Here is a 19,350-nt window from a genome sequence, read left to right as displayed (position 1 = left end):
GCCTTGCTGAAGGAAATGTGTCACTGGGGGTAGGATTTGGGGTTACAAAGCCTCCCACCGCCCCATTTATTGCTATTTGCTTAGGATCCTGTTTGTGGTCTAAGATATGAACTCTCAGCTTGCTGCTCCAGCCATCATGTCTTCCTGCTGCTACGTTTCTCAGCCATGATAGCGATGGACTCTTACCTCTCTGGAACTGTAAAGCCACATACAAACCTTGACTCTCTAAGTTGACTCGGTCATGGTGTTTTATCACAGCAATAGAAAAGTAACTAGTACACCAGGAATTTCCCAGGCCCAGGGATCAGGCTATACCCACTTTCAAAGAAAATCCTCCAATATCAGTTAATCTAATGAAGATAACCACTTACAGGCATGGCCAGAGATGCCTTTCCTAGGTGATTCTAGTCCCTGTCAAGTTAACAATCGATATGAACCACTGGAAGCAGTAAATGATTCTTATTCCCATTTCCCTAAGTCCACTGATTGCTATGGTATCAAGTCTACTGTGATTCATAGAACAAACAAAAATGCAATATTCACAGGTAGAGAAGCACAAGTTTTATTAAAGGGAATGATAACAAGATCCCGTTAGGAGAGAAAACCTGTAAAATACCCAAGTGGCTAAAATAAAGGGCTTAGTGTCCCTTTATGGAGGATAGGGCAGTAAGTGTCAAAGAAAAAGGATATAACTTGCATGTTGCGGGATGTTCTGTATGTTAAATGTGTTGCTCTGATTGGTTAATAAATAAAACACTGATTGGCCAGTAGCCAGGCAGAAAGTATAGGCGGGACAAGGAGAGAGGAGAATTCTGGGAAGTGGAAGGTGGAGGCAGAGAGATGCTGCCAGTCGCCGCCATGACAAGTGAGATGTAAGGTACTGGTAAGCCACGAGCCACATGGCAACTTATAGACTAATAGAAACGGGTTAATTTAAGATATAAGAACTAGATAACAAGAAGCCTGCTGTGGCCATACAGTTTGTAAGCAATATAAGTCTCTGTGTGTTTACTTGGTTGGGTCTGAGTGGCTGTGAGACTGACAGGTGAGAGAGATTTGTCCTGACTGTGAGCCAGGCAGGACCAGAAAAACTCCAGCTACACTTGAACTCTTTTTACTTTTTGATTTTCATTTTTCAAGACAGGGTAGGGTTTCTCTGTGTAGCTCTGGCTGTCCTGGAACTCACTATAGACCAGGCTGGCCTTAAACTCACAGAGATCTGCCTGTCTCTGCCTCTGAGTGCTGGGATTAAAGGCCTGTGCCACCTGGCCATAATTAGTACTCTTTGGAGACTTGAGCTACACAATTGGGTAAAAGAGTGCCAGGGAGCATCTGAAGTATCCTTCCCTGTCTCTAAAGAGGATGTCTTTAGTTGTGTGATCACACTGCTCTATGTTTGTCAAGATGGCCACCTCCTGAGTTTGTAGACTCTCTAATTGTAGGAAAACTCCTCTCCCAGGATAGTTGAGCGTTCTTGGAAAGGACCTTCCTTCTCGTCTATTCAGTGTTAACTCAGAAGTGGGCAGAAAGTCCTCGTCCTGGAAAGAATGTATAAGAACTAGAAGAATGAAGGCCGTTTCTTGGTTGCTACCTTCATTTTGTTCTTCCTCCCAGTAGATCCTCAGCATGACCCTGTAAGGAAGTACACGGTGAGTGTGGTTTTTACTGCCTTTATTTTATTGCTGAGACAGCTAAGGTCATGGAGAAGTTAAGCATTATACATATAAGGTTATAGAGCTAGAAAAGGTGAAGGTAAACCCAGGCTGACTGACGGCAGAGACGTTTCATCTTAACTGCTGTACCATACTGACAAGACCAGGTGGGGTGGAACACGGCAGCTACCCCTGACTACCACGTGGCTTTCCATCACACACAACCAGGCTAGTGTCTTCAAACAGTCCCCGAGAGAAGTCCTTAGGATATCTGAAGACTGAATTATGGAAAGGTTTGTTTTTAAGACACTGGGTGCCAATCCTATTAGGGGGTTGTTTATGGGGGTGGAGCATCCTTGGATGGAGATAGATGTGAGTGGACCAAGAAAGGGATGGGGTTTGGAGTTTGCCACACCTGACCCCTAGCAGGGAAAGAGAAACAGTGGGCTTGGCATGATTGTAGCGGAGGAGGTGCAAGTAGGAGAATCCCAGTGGAAGGGAGATGTTCAAACCAGGGACAGTGTGACCCGCACCCCACTGAAAGCTTCACCCTCTGGAGATCTGATCTGCACAGACCTCAGGGGAACTGAGTGAGGCAATGTGTTCCTCTTTTCACCCACGCTCAGCCCTTCATCAGAACTGAACTGCATCATGGGAGCTAAGGAATAGAGACACCCCCGGCTCTTCCTGTGCACATCCATGAAAGAGTTCCATCATCCAGACAGGTCCTTCTACAGAGGATAGGAACAAGAGAAGACTCAAAGTTTAGAAGAGATACCAACGGGGTGGCAGGACCACATGGTCCAAGTTAACCCTAAAAACCACATGGAATTGCATTAGGGGTGTTCTTTTCCAACATTATAAACTATTCCAGGTCTTCTGCTGAATTTCCATACAAATTTAGACTCAACTCAGTTTCTACACGCGTGTGCACACGCACACGCGTGCACACACACACATACACACACATGCATATTCTCACAACAACTGGATTTTGACTAAGATTGTGTTAACAGGTAAGTCTGAAGTTGGGAAAGCTTTTTTTCTAAACTGTGAGAAGTTTTATGGGCAGACAGCCGTAGGCAATAGGCAAATGAACGGTGTGGGCGTGTTCAATAAACATTTATTCACCGAAGCAGACAGTAGGCGGATTTGACTCAGGCCACGGTTTTTTGGCTTCTGTTACAGATCATCTTACATCTATACCCTTCACATATTGACCCTTCCAATACACAAACATGATACACCCCTGTGTTGATTTAACTCTTCCTCTTTTTTTGACTCAGCAATAGTTTGATATTTTTAGTATGCAAGCGTTGTACTTTTTATTAAGTTCATATAGTTTTTATGTTATTATAAATGGACTCAAAGAGATTAGTGAAGATTCAGTATAATCTATTTTAAGAAGTATGAGAATTTATAATTTATTACTTATTATCAAGAATACAACATTTGGCTACTAAGCAAGGCTAAAAATAGAGATAGAATAGCATTTAAAAAATCAATCTGGGCCATTTCGGGTTAAAATTAACTTGATTTTCACCTTTTCAGTCTAGTGCTTCCGTATGAGACTTGTGGAAAAGCAAGCCTAAGGACAGAAACTGCAGAATTAGAATCACGGTTTCTCAGCCCTCCACACTCCACAGGGAGCGGGAGAAATGACTCTGTAATTGGTTTTGGATGACTTGCTCGAAATAATCAAGAAAACTGCCATCTAATACATTCTGTCTAGGACATCCTTAAGAGGGGTGTGTAGGAGATGTAGACACTTCTAGGCGGTAGTCAAATTAGCTCAGGGATTACAATGTTGCCCCAAAATTTCCCAGGTAAAAAGGAATAAATAAACAGTCATACATGCCCATAATCTCAGCACTCAAGAGGCAGAGGCAGGAAGGTGATGAATTTCCAAGCCAGCCTGAGCCTCACAGCGTGAACAAAACAAAGCGCCATCAACAGTTATGAGCCCTTGGTCTTGATTCTGGCCCATAATGCAGTGGTGAAGAATTGGGAGTCATTCTGCCAATTGTATCTTGTGAGAGCTTGGGCATGTCATTTTAGCTTCCTAAGGTCCGGCCTTCTTGTGCACAAGATGGAAACGGTAGTGTACGATGAATGAGACATCCATAAAATTCTTTAGAAACTACCAGGAACTCCACAGATAGTCGGCAAAAGATGTTAAAAACCCGTTCCCCATTTTAATCACTGCTATGAAAGTGGAGTAGGTAATGGTGACTAAGATGTTTGCTGTAAAGCTTACTCCCCCAGCAAGTATCACCTGACGTCTACCAAAAACCTTAACACACAAGTAAGAAAGAAAATTCCAACTATGAGAAATGTCTTCCCTTGGAGAAGGACGGAGTGGATAGAAGCGGGGGATGCTGGCAGGGTGGAGTCAAGCAAAGTCTCCGCACTGGGCCTCAACTTGAGGAAGAACAGCCCAGAAAAGAGCAGAAAGCCAGTCTTGGAGGTAGTTCAAGTCCATCACTATAAGGAGGGGCAGAAATCTTTTAAAAAGCTCTGCTTTTCGTCTTCAGACCCCAAATGCATTATTCTCTGCTTCATGTCAAGGCCTCAAATGAAGACTCCAAGAGTTTTCCTAAAATGTGTGGCACAACGAGTCTTCCAGGAGCTGAGATTATCGTGGTTGGAAGTAGTTCACCTCTCTGCAGGACCAACAATAAGCTGACTATGAATACCCAGCATCCAACACACAGAGGTTAGAGGTCAAATCTGAAAGAACCAAAGGAAGACAAAGCATTTCCAATAGCTGTGACTCCACAGGAAACAGTGAATGGGATCATGTTTTATGTGGATAAATTTAGCCCCTTTCAAGATGAAAAATGGCCCACTGTGCAATATAAACAATCTATGTACAGCTACTGTAAAGAAACACATCCGTTTCTCTTTCATCGCGTTTTATTTCGGCTACATTTTGTTATAAACTTATGATCATGATCATGTATAGGGGAAGAAAGCCAAGAATTTAGTGCTTAGTGGTGTGAAGTGGTGAGGAATGCTGACACAAATACTCTCCCCTCTTTCCCTCCCTCCCCCTCTTAACCCCCCCCCACCCCGTGTGTGTGTGTGTGTGTGTGTGTGTGTGTGTGTGTGTGTGTGTGTGTACAGACTTTCCATGCCTCTCTTTGCATTTTTCACATTAATGGATTTCCCTGTGTCAAATTTCGGTCAAGGCTGTTTGCTTCTCCTTTGGGACTCAGCGTTCTTTCCTTACTACGTCAGTGGTATGCCAAGCGAGGGCCTGCTACCCATTTAATTCAATTTTCTTTAGTCAAAATGACTTGAGGGGCTGGAGAGATGGCTCAGGCATTAAGAGCGCTTGCTGCACTTCCAGAGGACAGAGTTCAGTTCCGAGCACCCGTGTTGGACAACTCACAAGCTCCTATGACTCCAGCTTCTGGGGAGCCAATGGCCTCTTCTGGCCCCCATGGGGACCCCACACATGTGGCATACATCCGCACACACATATGAACAAACATGCTCACAAATTAATCAATCAATTAATTAATGTGAAAAGTAAATAGATAGAATGACTTGAGCGTCTGTCTAGGAACCCAAAAGAGACACACTTTCTGCGTTCAGTCACTCCATCTCAGGTGCAAGTCGACAAAAATCTGCCTTTCTGCCTCCCACCCAACCTCCGAAGTATCTTGGCAAAAAACTGATAACCTGTATGAGTCCCTTTGTGGGATGAATAACCCTGCACAATTCAGAGATGGGGTCCCTAGGCATGCTCTATTTGTGTGGATCTACAGAGCTTCACCCTCGATTGCTTTCTGCTAGCTCGACACTGCATATCCCACATGTCCTATGTGTGGGCCTCTCACCAGGTCCCTGGGGCTGCTTCCTCTCTTGGAGTTTTCTTAGGGAAATCCTGAAAAGTCTGCCTCTAATCTAGTTTCTATTCCCACTACCCACAAAAGGCATTAGGTACATACCAAAGATACCATAAGACATGTTCCCTGTTCTCCAAGACGTCACAGACTAGCAGGATGTGCTCATGAAACCAGCTACCGAAATGATATCATGTATTTGGTGTATAGGAGTGGAGATCTAACTGCGGCTAGTAGGGAAGGCCTGGAAGGAATGGTCAGTTCAAAGAGAAGGCGATGTTTGACAGACACTTTCAAAAGCTAAATAAAAATTAGCCAGCTAGGGAAGAGAGAGAGGGAAGGAGGAAGGACATTACGGGCAAGGAGATGAGCATGTGCAAGAGCTTGGAGGGACCACATGGGTTTGTTAGAGAAGCTGAAGAAAGCTGACGAGAGAACAAGACGTCAGCACTGGGCTGTTTACAGGACGACAACTTTATTCTTTCATGGCTCTTCCAAGGTTATTGAGTGAGACAACGCTCTCCAGGTTATGAAAGACAGAATCGGGGGGCGGGGGGATCAGAGTGTCTTTATCTTAGCTTATTGCAAACAAAAGACAATCAAAACCAAAACCACACATAAGTTCCCAAAGGCCGTCTCTTTAGAACGGCTCATCCAAGATCCTCTGAGAGCTTTTAACCTCATGGAGAGATGGATTCTTCTCGACCCCTTCCATGCTGAAGTCTGGTTGCCAGAAGCCTGCCTCTGGAGATGCCGGCGTGATTACTGACCTTTGACTTCAGCTCTTTCTGCTTCCTGCCCCTCCCCCATTTGCTGGTTACTGTTTCTGTTCAGCCAGGATGGAAAGGGGTGTGGGAGACGACGGGAGACGTAGAAGCAGCCGTCACCCTCAAAGGTCCAGGGAGCACCTACGCTGTTGGGTTCATCGGGGACTTAAAATGGAGTCTCCTGGGGCATTTGTACCTGGGGTACAATTCCCCCTTGGCAACGTACCCCCTTGGGATCCTTCTCTGTGTTTTAACTCAGACAGAGGGATCACCATTCTGATGCTCACTTACATTTCTTTCTGACCCCACAAGGAATCCAGCATTCAGCTTTAGCTTTCCTGCCAGTAGAGTGCCCCTGTCCTGTAAAGCCATGTTGAACTGAACACCAGCCAGCCCCCACGGGCTGGTCCGGGGGCCGCTCACACGAACCTCACTCTTACTCTCCAGGTGAGCACGGCTCTGGCCTGTGCCACCTATTTCAGACCTGCCCACTGATCTCTTTCAACTCCCCCTGGCATGAGCAGCCAGCAGTGGCTTGCGCCCTTCGGGCATTACATAGTTACTTCTCTCATTACTACGAGAAAACAGTTGGCACAAACTACCTGAGTAAGGGAAGATCTGCTTCGGCTCACACTTGGAGGAGGTACAGTCCATCAGAACGGAGGCGACAAGGCTGTGGAAAACAGCGGGTCACAGGGCGTCTGCAGTTAGAAAACAGAGACAGGGGAAGGCCAGTTCTCAGTTTTCCTTCTCCTTTTTAATCAGCCCAAGACCCCAGACCATGGGATAGTGCCACCCACATTCAAAGTGAGTCTTTCCTCCTCAGGTAAACCTTTCTGGAAACACCCTAACAAGTACACCAGAGACAATGCTTCCATGACGATTCTAAGTCCAGTCAAGTTGATTGCAGATGTCAGCTATCTAGAATATCATATAAAAGTCAAATTATCTCCCCCAAACAATCTGCACCCATAATACTCCAAATGTGACCTTATTCGAATAACAGGACCCCTGCAAATACCATTAGTTAAGATGAAATCAACTCTCTCCAAGTTAACTACCTCCCCAAATCCCCTCTATGATCTAGCCTTGTAAAGTACCTTTGACCAAATTGAGGGGGACCAATAATGAAAGGTATGATGGGCTACAGCAAATCTCAGGCAGTACTTGGGGACACTGGCTAGAGCCAGGGCTGTACTAAAGAACATACAGCCAGATTTCCATGGAGGAGAGAGGTAAATATCTGTTACAAGAATATACATATCCGTTACTAATGTAATGGATAAATATATGCATATATATACATATATACATATTTTATTAGTATTAAGAATATGTAACAAAACTTTCAAATAGTAATAGGATATGCAAATATTGCATTGTAAATTGAACAAAGGCAAAAGATGGCCATAGAGCACTGTTGATACTTTTGTTGAATGTTTGTGTCTGTAGTTAATCTGTTCATTGTTACCACTGACGAATGAGTATACTTCAGATACGACTATGGGCTGATGGCTTTTCATTTGTGTAGACAAGTGAAACTGAGTTGTGTGTTTGAAATTCACCAGGAAATGATGTCTTTGCTGAGCCAGACAATAACTGGTGAACACTGAAAGACTATTTCCTCATTTTTTTTTTTTTGTGCAAGTCACACTGTGAGTGTATCCAAGTATAACACATTAGGATTTGCAAACATAAGGAACACTGAAATAATTTTTAAAAATGTAAATAACTCATTACCGTGGGTGAAGACTCTGTGAGGTCTGTCACTAAGGGAGAAACATACACAGTCAAGAATCATACAGAACATTCTCAACTTCACAAGTAACCAAGGAGAAGCAGACAGAATTTGGGTTTGCAAAAAAATTGTTTCTTCACTTATTGTCTTTTAACACAAAGACATTTTTCTTAGAGTTCAAGAAAAACGAAACAAAGCAAAATAGGGTAGACAAGCTCCAAATCTCAGCAGGTACAGGGAGGAGGGTGTGGCGAGCAGGAGAGCAAGCCATGCCTCTCAAGTTGGGGTGGCATGTTAGGAAGTCAGAAAGAAGCCAAGTGGCAAGGTGAACGGTGGGGGTGAGGTGGAACTTCAGAAAAAGAGATTGCACTCCACAAGATGGAACCCATAAGCTGCTCTGGTGACCGAGAACCTGAGTGTAGTACCCAGGGGCCTAGGGTAAAACCAAGTACTACTGTTCTACTAAAGGAGTGTAGCGATAAAATGACTCCTAATGACATTCTGCTGTGCTCATAGATCAGTGCCCTGCTCAGCCGCCATCACAGAAGCTTTCCCCCTGCAGCAGCAGATGGGAGCAGAGAGCCACACCTAGACAATATGCAAAGAGTAAGAGACCTCGGAAAGGAAAGGTAGACACAAGCCCCCTCCCCTAAGCCAGAAGTAGCTCCAACTAATAACCGCTTGCAAGTGAAAATTTAATTTTCTCCAAGGGAGTCTCACTGGGGAAACAAAATACTTTGAAGAGTAGTCTGCATGCCCAGCAGTAGATGACCAAGAGAAAACAAAGTCGATGGCATCTTTGAAGTTTCCTTGTCTCATAATGTCATGTCAGGGCTTTTTCTTTTTTTAATTTTATCTTTTATTTTTTATTTCTTTTTTCATTTTTTTCTTTTTTACTCTGCAGGTACTTTGCACATATCTTACAGCTTTTCGTTTTGTGTTTTTGTAGGATTCCTAAGTGTGTGAACGAGTGGGTCTCTGTTTCTTGTGCCTTTTCTTGGGCTCTTTTCCTTCTGTTTTGTCCTATTTTAGTGTGTTTATTTTGTTTATCATGTTTGTTTCCTAATGAAACAGAAAGGGGTGAATTTGGGAGGGAAGAGAGGTGGAGAGGAGCTGGAGGGACTAAAGGAAGGGAACCGTCATCAGGATATAGTGTATGAAAAAAATCAATTTTCAATTCAAGAAAAAAAATGAGTAATAAAAAAGAAATCCCAGATAGTCAAGAAAAGCAGGTCCAGGCTATGCTCAATATCCTAAAGACAGAGAGATAGAAAAAGGGGAAAGGAAGAGATTATTTTTATGCTTTTTTGGATTAAGACTCAAAAAAGAAGCATGGCCACATGGCAGAGGTTCTGTGGTGTTGCCTGATGGAGCTTTGCAAGCAAGTGTGTGTGTGTGTGTGTGTGTGTGTGTGTGTGTGCTTGTGTGTACCTGCATGTGAGTGTGTGTGTGTGTGTGCATGTGTGTACCTGCATGTGAGTGTGTGTGTGTGCATATGTGTACCTGCATGTGAGTGTGTGTGTGTGCATATGTGTACCTTCATGTGAGTATGTGTGTGTGTACCTGCATGTGAGTGTGTATGTGTGTGTGCATGTGTGTACCTGCATGTGAGTGTGTGTGTGTGTGTGCATGTGTGTACCTGCATGTGTGTGTGTACCTGCATGTGAGTGTGTGTGTGTGTGTGCATGTGTGTACCTGCATGTGAGTGTGTGTGTGTGTGCATGTGTGTACCTGCATGTGAGTGTGTGTGTGTACCTGCATGTGAGTGTGTGTGTGTGTGTGCATGTGTGTACCTGCATGTGAGTGTGTGTGTGTACCTGCATGTGAGTGTGTGTGTGTGTGTGTGTGTGTGTGTGTGTGTGTGTGCTGTAGTAGGATCAAGCCTAGGGCCTTTACACAAACTAAGCAAGTGATCTACCATTGAACTAGCCAGCACTGGCGGAGTTTAAAATCTAACAACACCAACAACTGTCAAGGATGTGGGCAACGGGAAAGACTCACTGCTTAGGTGACTGCGACCTAGAACCCTCCAATCTACACAAAGTGGAAGATGCATATACCCTGCACACCAGAACGTAAGTCCTTTTCAAAACAAAGGGGATCATACGTGAATGGGGAGCTGTGTTTGTTTCCTAAGGCTATCACAACAAGTTACCCTCAGACTTCACAGCTTAAAATTACAGAAATTGATTCTCTCCTAGTTCTGACATCCTCAGTTAAGGGGTAAACAGGATGGAGTGCCCTCCCGAGGCCACAGGGTGAAAACTATCCCCTTCCTCTTCCAGCTTCTTGCTGGCTGGATCTCCCTGGGCTTCCCTCACAGACTTCTCTCCCTTACTTCCGCATATGGCCTTCCCTTTTGAAAGTATGGAGCGAATTCCCCCTGCCTGTCTATAAGGATATGTGTAATTATATTTAGAATCCAAGACAAGTTCCTCCTCTCAAGTCATATATTTTGCCATATATGATAATATTCAGAGATGTCAGGATTCTGTCATAGACATATCTTTGGAGTCATCATACAATGATATTGATTGATTAATCATGGCTATTAACAGTCAAAACTCAACCAATGTAAGTGGTTCATCCATAAGATAATAAATGAAGCATTATTAACCATATGATAGGATATAATGTATGACTATGGAGTCAATTTTGTATTTGTAGCTACAATATTTTTAATAAATAAAGTTTCAGAATGGCATTTACAATATGATACTACATGAGCTGAAAGTATAAAAACATAACTTTGTTACAGATTGGGAAATATTGCTAGTACGGAAGTTGGGGAGAAGATCAAAAATGGTTTCACTGTGTTTTCTTTTGTTAAAAAAAATGAAGAAAACTAATTCAATATATGAGAAAAATCACAACAGGGTCTATTTATATAGCTCTGGATGTCTCAAATTCATGCTCCTCCTGCCTCAACCTCCCAAATGCTATGATTATATGCAGGTACTACCACATTGGCATAGATAGTTCTTAATTCTGGGAGATGGGCACTCAAGTGTTTGTAATTCTGTGTTCCCTGAAAATGATCTTAAACTATTTTCTATTGCAGACTTTTTTATATTAAAATAGATGATGGTGGTTACACAGACAGCAGGATGGGGGGGTAAATAAGACAGGCAGGAAATACAGGAAAGGAGGAGTGAGTGGTTTCTATGTGTGATATATGTGAAGACCTGCCCTAAGAAGGGGGCTGTGGGGCAGGGAAAGGGCGATTATGGAGGACGTTAGGAGGAACAGGATCTACAGGTCAATGTGGGAAGAGAAGTAAAGTAAGAAGGGGAGTTTAGGGGTGACACTGAGCTGCTGGCATGAGGCGTTGGTGGGCAGTGGCGAGGCATCGGGGCAGCCGCTGATCTGCATTCTGTCTCTACAGATACGTTTTCTAGATTTCTGCACGAACAGAATCGCGCGTCTTTTCGTGAGCTTCATTCTCTTAACATATTTACTTTAACTCTTCCCTGCTCAGCGTATATCACCAGTTCTTTTTAGCTAGCAGAGTTGCCAGATTTTATGGAACAGCGCAAGGACTCTGTTGGTAAAGGCACTTTCCTCACAGATCTTACGAACTGGATCCAATCCCCAAATCCACACAAAAGTGAAAAGAGAGAACCAGTGCCACAAAAGTTGTTCTCTGACCTCCACGTGTGCACTAAGGCTTGCACACACACACACACACACACACACACACACACACACACACACACCGATAATAAAATATAAAAAACAGGCTAGTATTGATTGTCCATCCCTCTGGAGTGTTCTGGCTAAGCCCGTCTCCGGCATCTCACCACAATAACTGCCTCCTCGATGCCCATTGTTTTCCCACTTCTGAACTGGTAGCTGTTTTCCTCTCCCAAATCCTCTCGTCAGAGCAGGTAAGATGCTAGAGCGTATCCTGGTGGACTGCCAAGTGTTACATTAGCACAGAATTGAGTGAGTGAGCGATACTCCTCCAAGGGGCTGGACAGGATCACCCTCAAAGCCACATCTCAGACCCTCTGATTGCTTTGCGTTCCTACTAATGGACGATTGCTACAGATGGCCCGTCCCAGCAGGGCAAGACAATGAATGAAGGCCTCCTTGTCATGCTTGGGTCTAGCCTGAAATTCACCTTTAGTTTGCCCTGTGCATAAAACAAAGAGAATACAAAAAAGCAGACAAAAAGGTAACCCAATAGATATGTACCACTTAAGACCTACATCACTAATATTTTGTGATTTTTCAGGGATCAGATTTATTCAGCGTTGCCTTAGGGAAAAAAATGGTTAGTCTGGCATACAATATTTAAAATGTGGCTGGAGTTCAAGAGATAGGCAGTCAGACAATCATAAGCCAGAATGACCAAGGGATGCAGAATCCCTGCACGCTGTTTTAAGCAGTTGCTTAGCGACTGAGCTCCACGAGATGCTTTCACTTTGCAGAGTGCGATTACGTGACCTAGAGATGATGGGGTGGCCTGTAGAGTTGACAGGTTGTAATAAGGGGGCTTTCAGTTTTGAAGGGTATTTTAGTGCTTAATAGCTAGACTTTCTGAAACACGTCTCTATTTTATATTTATACCTCGAGAAGAAAAGAAAAACCTTCCATACAAAAGGGAAGAGGAGAAGGTGGGAGAAAGGAAGAGAGTATAAGTGATTGCCTAGCTGAGGTACAGGGTTCCACAGACTGAAGCATCAGCCTTAAGCTGATGACAGCTGGTCTCTGGTATGAGCCAGGCTTGGCGCTGAGTTCTTCACAGAGCACACTGGTTCTCTTTGCCTTTACAGCAAACACTTGAAGCATCAAGTGTAAGTTTCCTCCAGTTACAGAGATCCTAACAGTTGCTTAAGTTTGGCTATGAAATCAGAATTCACCCAGCAGAGTCTAGCTTCAGAACCTGGACCTTCAACCACTCTGAACTGCTTCCTTTATCTTGCCTGGACTCTGAGTGCACAAAGGATGTCAGTTACCCTCAGGCCCAGGACCTGGGTATTGGGACAGAGAAAGCCCTGGGCCAGCAGATCTGAGTGGGAATGCAATAGTCTGAAAGGACCCTACCTCTGCTCAGTAGCAAAAACGTCTCCAATTGGATGAAAGGTCAAAACAGTAAGGAGAAAGCCGAGCTCTGACGGAGCTGAGCCCTTCTCTCAACATCCTGAAAGCCAAGCCGGGCCCAAGGCCTTGACGTTGTCAGGAGACTTCTCTAAACCTCTGACCTTCCTAAAGAGCAGGATAGCCTCGGCAAACATCCTTCCTGGCTGTACATTAGAATTGCTTGAGGTGCTTTAACAAAAAGCCAGTAACAAAGCATTATTCCACTCCTGCTTAGGATCATGGAACACCCAGGGTCAGAGTACCAGATTAATTGTAGGGAACAAAACACCAGTCACCCTCCTGCACAGAGCTAACAAGTCAGCAGGACTGGAAAAAATGTAAAGAGAAACTAATTGATTCATATAAATATCTGCACACCCTCATACCCTGGCTTCTATATGCGTGGGCTCAAGAAATCATAGACTAAAAATAGCCAGGAAGAAATTGAGGTTGTATTGAACACCCACAAGAATTCCTTCTTGCCATAACAATCCAAACAGTATAAGACCTATTTACATGGCATTTACATGGTATAAGTATTATAAACATATTATAAATATAAACATGCATCGAGAGATGATTTAAGGTATAGAGGAAGACATGATTGGCTATATACAAATACTACACCACTTTATACAGGCTTGAGAAACCTGAGGATTTTTGTATCCACAAGATATCCTTGGAACCAACACCTGCCAGGTACTAAGGGATGGCTGTGTATATACAGCTCGTGGTAAGAGACATTGAGGGAAAGAAAAGGGTCATCTGAGCTACGAAAGCAATGAGAGGAACATGACAGTCAGTTTGCATACATGTCCACTGTGGTGATTTGAATGAGGAATGTCCCCATAGTCTTGGGCTTTTGACTACTTGGTCCTCAGCTGATCACACTGTTTGGGGGAAATCAGGAGGTGCAGCCTTGCTGGAGGAAGTGTGCCGCTGGGTGCTGGCCTGGAGGCCTTGCAGTTCAAGCTCCTTTTTCTTGCTTGCATTTCCAGTTTTCACCTTCCTGTTTGCTTCCTGTTGTCATGCCTCTGCTTCAGCATCACAGGTTCTTATCCCCCTGGAACCAGAAGCCAAAGCAAACTCTCTTTTATCACAGCAACAGAAAAGTAACTAATGTGTCCACATACACATGCATACCTATATCTTTATGGATGCATAATGTGGAGGCCCATATTACTCAGGGTCAGAGAATCTGAGCTTGCTTTACCCAGCAGGGCTGCATAAGGGGATGATTTGACTATGGGTGTGTTTACCAGGTGTTTGGAAGGGTCTACACTTGGCTATGTGATATGATTTGATCTTTTGCCCTGCCCCTTGGCATTGGTATAAAAAGCCCTTTTGAATAAACAGAAAGGGCCATTGGGTATTGACCCAGGTCCTCCTGAAGCTATCCTGTGTTTCTGTCTTTCTTCTCGTCAGCTAGGTCTCTTTCTATCTAATATTTTTTTAGCCCTCTCTCCTCCTCATAAGAACCCTTGAAAAGGTGAGAACTGGCCTCCCACAGCACAAACAAATGATTTATTTGAAGAACCCAAGCTGGAAAAGAAGGATGGAGACTGAGAAGATGTGTGTGTGTGGCGGTGGGGAGGGGGGAGGGGTGGGGGGGGTGTTACTGCCTTTGGGGAGGTCAGCAGGAAGCCAGAGCAAGTGACAAGTCAAGCTAAGGGTTTTTATCTAACACAACAGTAGCCATTGAAGAGTTTAGTCATGGGACTCCACACATTCAGAGTTTATCGTTTAAAAATTGAGGGGAAAACCCACTGGGTTTAAACGTAGGGAGTGATTTGGATGGGGCACAGAAAGAACAATTACAAAACTGTTAAAGGACTCTGAGTGAAGGTTCTGTTTCTTCATGATGCAAAATATCTGCAGAATTCTGGGTAGCGTGGAAAGCTAAATGGAGTAGGGGAGAAATTTGGTAGAATGCAAGTGCCATGACTCACTTAAAGTCAGGGACATGCTTTATCCAGAATTTCGATGCGTGGGTCCCCTTTGCTGGAACACACACTACTCTCTTCCTTCCGGATTTATTCCGCTCCCCGCAAAAGCACACTGAGTTATCCTCTCCACTTCTACTCCCCACTGTACCTCCTCTAGGATATGCCACTGTTTGTATATCTCTGCTTCAAGGCATAGGGTGGCATTCAACCTTGGGCTGCCCTTTCCCATCCCTGAAGGGCTCCCACTGTGCATTGGAGCATGGTTGGAGAAGCACACTAATTGTGCAGGAGTTGGCCAGGCATTGAATTTTTAGCTTTCTGTGCCCTGGTTAAGTGGCTGGTCCACTGGCCTCAGTCCATTTCCTAATGGATAGGGGTCAGCTGCACAAAGCTGCACTCTGACTGGCACTAATTACCACCTTTGAGAGTTTTCATTACCCTAGGCACAGGACTGAAAGGGCAGCAGGAAAACAAACTTCTGCTTGCACTCCTCAGGGTGCTCCCTGGTTTCTGATCATGCTCGCATTAGGGGCTAATGGGAAGCAGACCTGTTTGTCTTTCTGCTTCTAGAGCAGATGTTTCTTGGAGGAGTCAGCCTTGGGACCCCAATCCTCAGCTCAGGCCACGGCTGTGGTCACAGCAGAGCTCAGTGTGAGTAACTTCCCTCCCAAGCATGTTCACTCTCTGCACACCACATTTTACCTTCAGTGTTGACAGACCCTGAAAGAGATAGCACCTCCAGTGTGTGTCTGCGGCACCTAAGCCCTCAGCTGGGCAGTGACTTAGCTCCCCTCAAAGCTAAGTGAGAAAAATAGCTCAAGGTCAAAGGCAAGCTTTCAGAAGAGAAAATACTGTATAGAAAGTACAGTCAGTGTAGAAAGTGCAAGCCGGGAGTGACGGCACAATGCCTTTAATCCCAACGCTCCAGGTGGATCTCTGTGAGTTCCAGGCCAGAGTCTACACAGCAGACTAATTCCGGGACAGCCAGGACTATCTACAGAGTCCCTGTCTCAGAAGAAGAAGAAGGAGAAAGAGGAGGGGGGAGGGGAAGGGGAAGGAGAAGAAGAAAAAGAACAAGAAAAAGAAGAGGAGGAGAAAAGAAAAGAAATGGGAGGGAGGGAGGAAGGGAGGGAGGGAAGGAGGAAGGAAGGAAAAGTGCAGTATGCAAAAATTCAGTTATTCATCATTCACATGAGATATGGGTCTCCCTTTGAGCCTAACAATATCTTGGTGAGTGACAAAAGGCAGACACTTGCCTTATTTTATAGATAAAGAGAAAGAGCCCAGAGCCACTGGAGATTTGATCCCACAGTCATTTCTTGTAGATCTAGATCTCCATATTAAACTGTTTGGGGGAGTTAATGAATTCGGTTTGAAAACTGTGAAGTACTGTTCAGATAGATTTGTATTAGCTTCCTGATGCTCAAACAGGAAATATCACAAACTGGATTGTAGCTGGAGAGTTTTCTCTCCAGGTCCCGCCAAGTCCCAGCCGTCCCTTAGCCCACTTATAAAATAAACATACAGACGCTTATGTTATTTAAACTGCTTGGCCATTAGCTCAGGCCTACCATTGTCTAGCCCTTACTCTTACATTCAGCCCATTTCTATTAATCTATGCTTTGCCACGTGGCTCGTGGCTTACCGGTACTTTACATCTTCCTTGTCCTGGCAGTGGCTGCAGGCAGTGTCGTCGTCCCCGTCCCCACCGTCCGTCCGTCCGTCCGTCCGTCCGTGTCCCCCCCCCCCCGTCCCCCCCCACTTTCCTTTTCCCTCAATTCTCCTCTCTGTTAGTCCCGCCTATACTTCCTGTCTGGCTACTGGCCAATCAGTGTTTCATTTATACAGAGCGATATCCACAGCACTGGATGGCTTAAAATCACAGGTTTAATTCTCCCAAAGTTCTCAAGCCCAGGACTCTGAACTCCGGGAGACCCACTCTCACCAGTGAAAAATCAAGGGTAAATGCGTCCTTTGCCTCTTCCAGCTTCCGGTGTCTGTCACCATTTCTTCATGTGGCTCTTCCACGAATGCACATAGATCACGTGGTCATGTCCAGCTACATGACTACGGTAACCATGGCGCATGCATGGGTCACACAGGACATATGACCCAGAAATGACTGGGCAGAGATGGCTAAGTGTCCTGCCGGGCATGCCGACCATGGGGGCGTGGCTGGAATTCCTATCAATTACCTCCCTATAACACAATGATAGCAATGCCCTGTCTCAGAGGACGTTGCAAGGGTCAAACGACTTCGTTATATGCAAATTGCATAGAGTAGCATCTACGCTACTGTGACTATTGGTCACAATTTGTCTTAGTACGTTTCCTATTGCTGTGAGGAACACCATGACCGTAAGCAACTTGGCAAGGAAAGGCTTTATTTGGTGTACACGTCCTATCATAATCCATCACTGAGGGATGCCAAGGCAGGAACTCAATCAGGGCAGTGACCAGGAAGCAGGCACTGAAACAGAGACCATGGAGGAATGCTGATTGCTGGCTTGCTCCCTGTGGCTTGCTCATCCCACCTTCTTGTGCCATCCAGGAGCGGCACTGCCCTCCGTGTGCCGGGCTCTCCCACATCAATCATTAATCAAGACGGATGTCCCACAGACTTACCTTCAGGCAGTCTGATGGAGGCATTTTCTCAATTGAGGCTCCTCTTCCCAGATGACTCAAGCTTATGTCAAGTTGACAAAGCACTAACCGGGACACAATTCTTCCTTGACACTATGACTAACACTAAGTCCTTTCATTTCACTGTGTATCATTAAATAAATGAGATTTGGATGAAGAGAGAATGGACTTTCTCTTCTGGAAGAGACACTTGAGCCATGTACCTGTTGCCGGTTAGTTTTCTGAAATCGGCAATCAATAATGTATATAGGCAAAAGATAAACACTAGATACAATAAAAAAAGCGTTATTTACACCTCTTTCACAGGGCTCCACACACGTGTTCTCTCTCTCTCTCTCTCTCTCTCTCTCTCTCTCTCTCTCTCTCTCTCTCTCTCTCTCACACACACACACACACACACACACACACACACACACACACACACACACACCATGCAGGGTAATTTAAAAGTAAATCTTTGAGTTTCTGTTTGACTCTGAAGTCTTTTGAGCCTGTTGACTCTACAAGTTGGGTTTCTCTATTGAGTGCATGGAATAGTCCTGCAGACTGGGGGCTAATGTAGTATTAAGTAGGCAAGTTTTCATAGAAAGCAGGACTTTGAAAGGCGTTGGAACAAACTGTCACCAAATAGGATGATGTTCAGACCAAATAGATGATGTTCACTGAGCTATGTCGCTGCAGTCCAAGCTGGCGGCATGGCGAGGGTGGAGTTCCAGGTCTCTTCTCATCTTTCCACCTGCATTAAACTCTGTTTTCCCGGGAACTAGTCCATCTCTCCCCACTTTCATCTCACCCGAGCAAACAAACTTCCCTCCAATAGATAAAAGCCCAGTCTCAGAATGTTGGTGGTTTCACACCTGAAGTTAAGTTCATTAGCACAAGCATCCTTCCGAGGGGAAACGGCAGCTCTGCTTTGGACTCTGTGCCTTTAACCACTGTGTGAGAAGAGCTGCTGAGAGATGGACTGACAGGCTGTTGGATGCTGATGCGGCAGACCATTCCAGTGCTAGAGACAAACTGTCAGAGGCTCCGAACCTGAACTGTGACACTTAGGAATTTGTGATCTCGTCAAGTGTGAGATAAAATCTCATTTAGAGAAAATGAGTTAGTTGACTGTGTTGAGAAGTGATGTATATGCATGCACCCACACCCATAAATACACAGATAAACACAAACACCCCAACACAATTAATTATCTAATGATGAACTTTTAAAAAAAAAAGAAAGAAAGAAGATCCTAGCTGGGTGTGGTGCCTCATGCATATAATTCCAGCACTCAAGGGGCGGCAGAGATGGAAAGATTACTGTGAATTTGAGGACAACCTGGGCTACAGAGGAAATAATAAAACAGCAACAGCAAGAGTAAACAAATAAATAAATGGAAGAAAGGACCATAATGGACATGGCCAAAGCAAGATAAAAACGGTGAGAAGGCTTCATGCCCCTGCCCCTGCCTGCTGCTGCCCACGCCGGGATGGGAGGCTGGAGCAAGCTGTCTTTCTGAAGCCAACTGGAGCCAGATGAAAGGACACCAAAGAGGGAAAGAGAATCACTCCCAAGTGCCCAGCTAGCCAGCCCCTTTCAAAAGCTTCGGGACCTTCCCAGGCTCGCTCTAGTGTCCGGTTTATACTCTCTGCCTCCCTTGGGAATGCAGATGAATGCAAAGGA

The sequence above is a fragment of the Peromyscus eremicus genome, chromosome 11 (assembly GCF_949786415.1).
Source record: "Peromyscus eremicus chromosome 11, PerEre_H2_v1, whole genome shotgun sequence".
NCBI classification, from domain to species: domain Eukaryota; kingdom Metazoa; phylum Chordata; class Mammalia; order Rodentia; family Cricetidae; genus Peromyscus; species Peromyscus eremicus.
Note: the sequence above shows the minus strand (reverse complement) of the source record.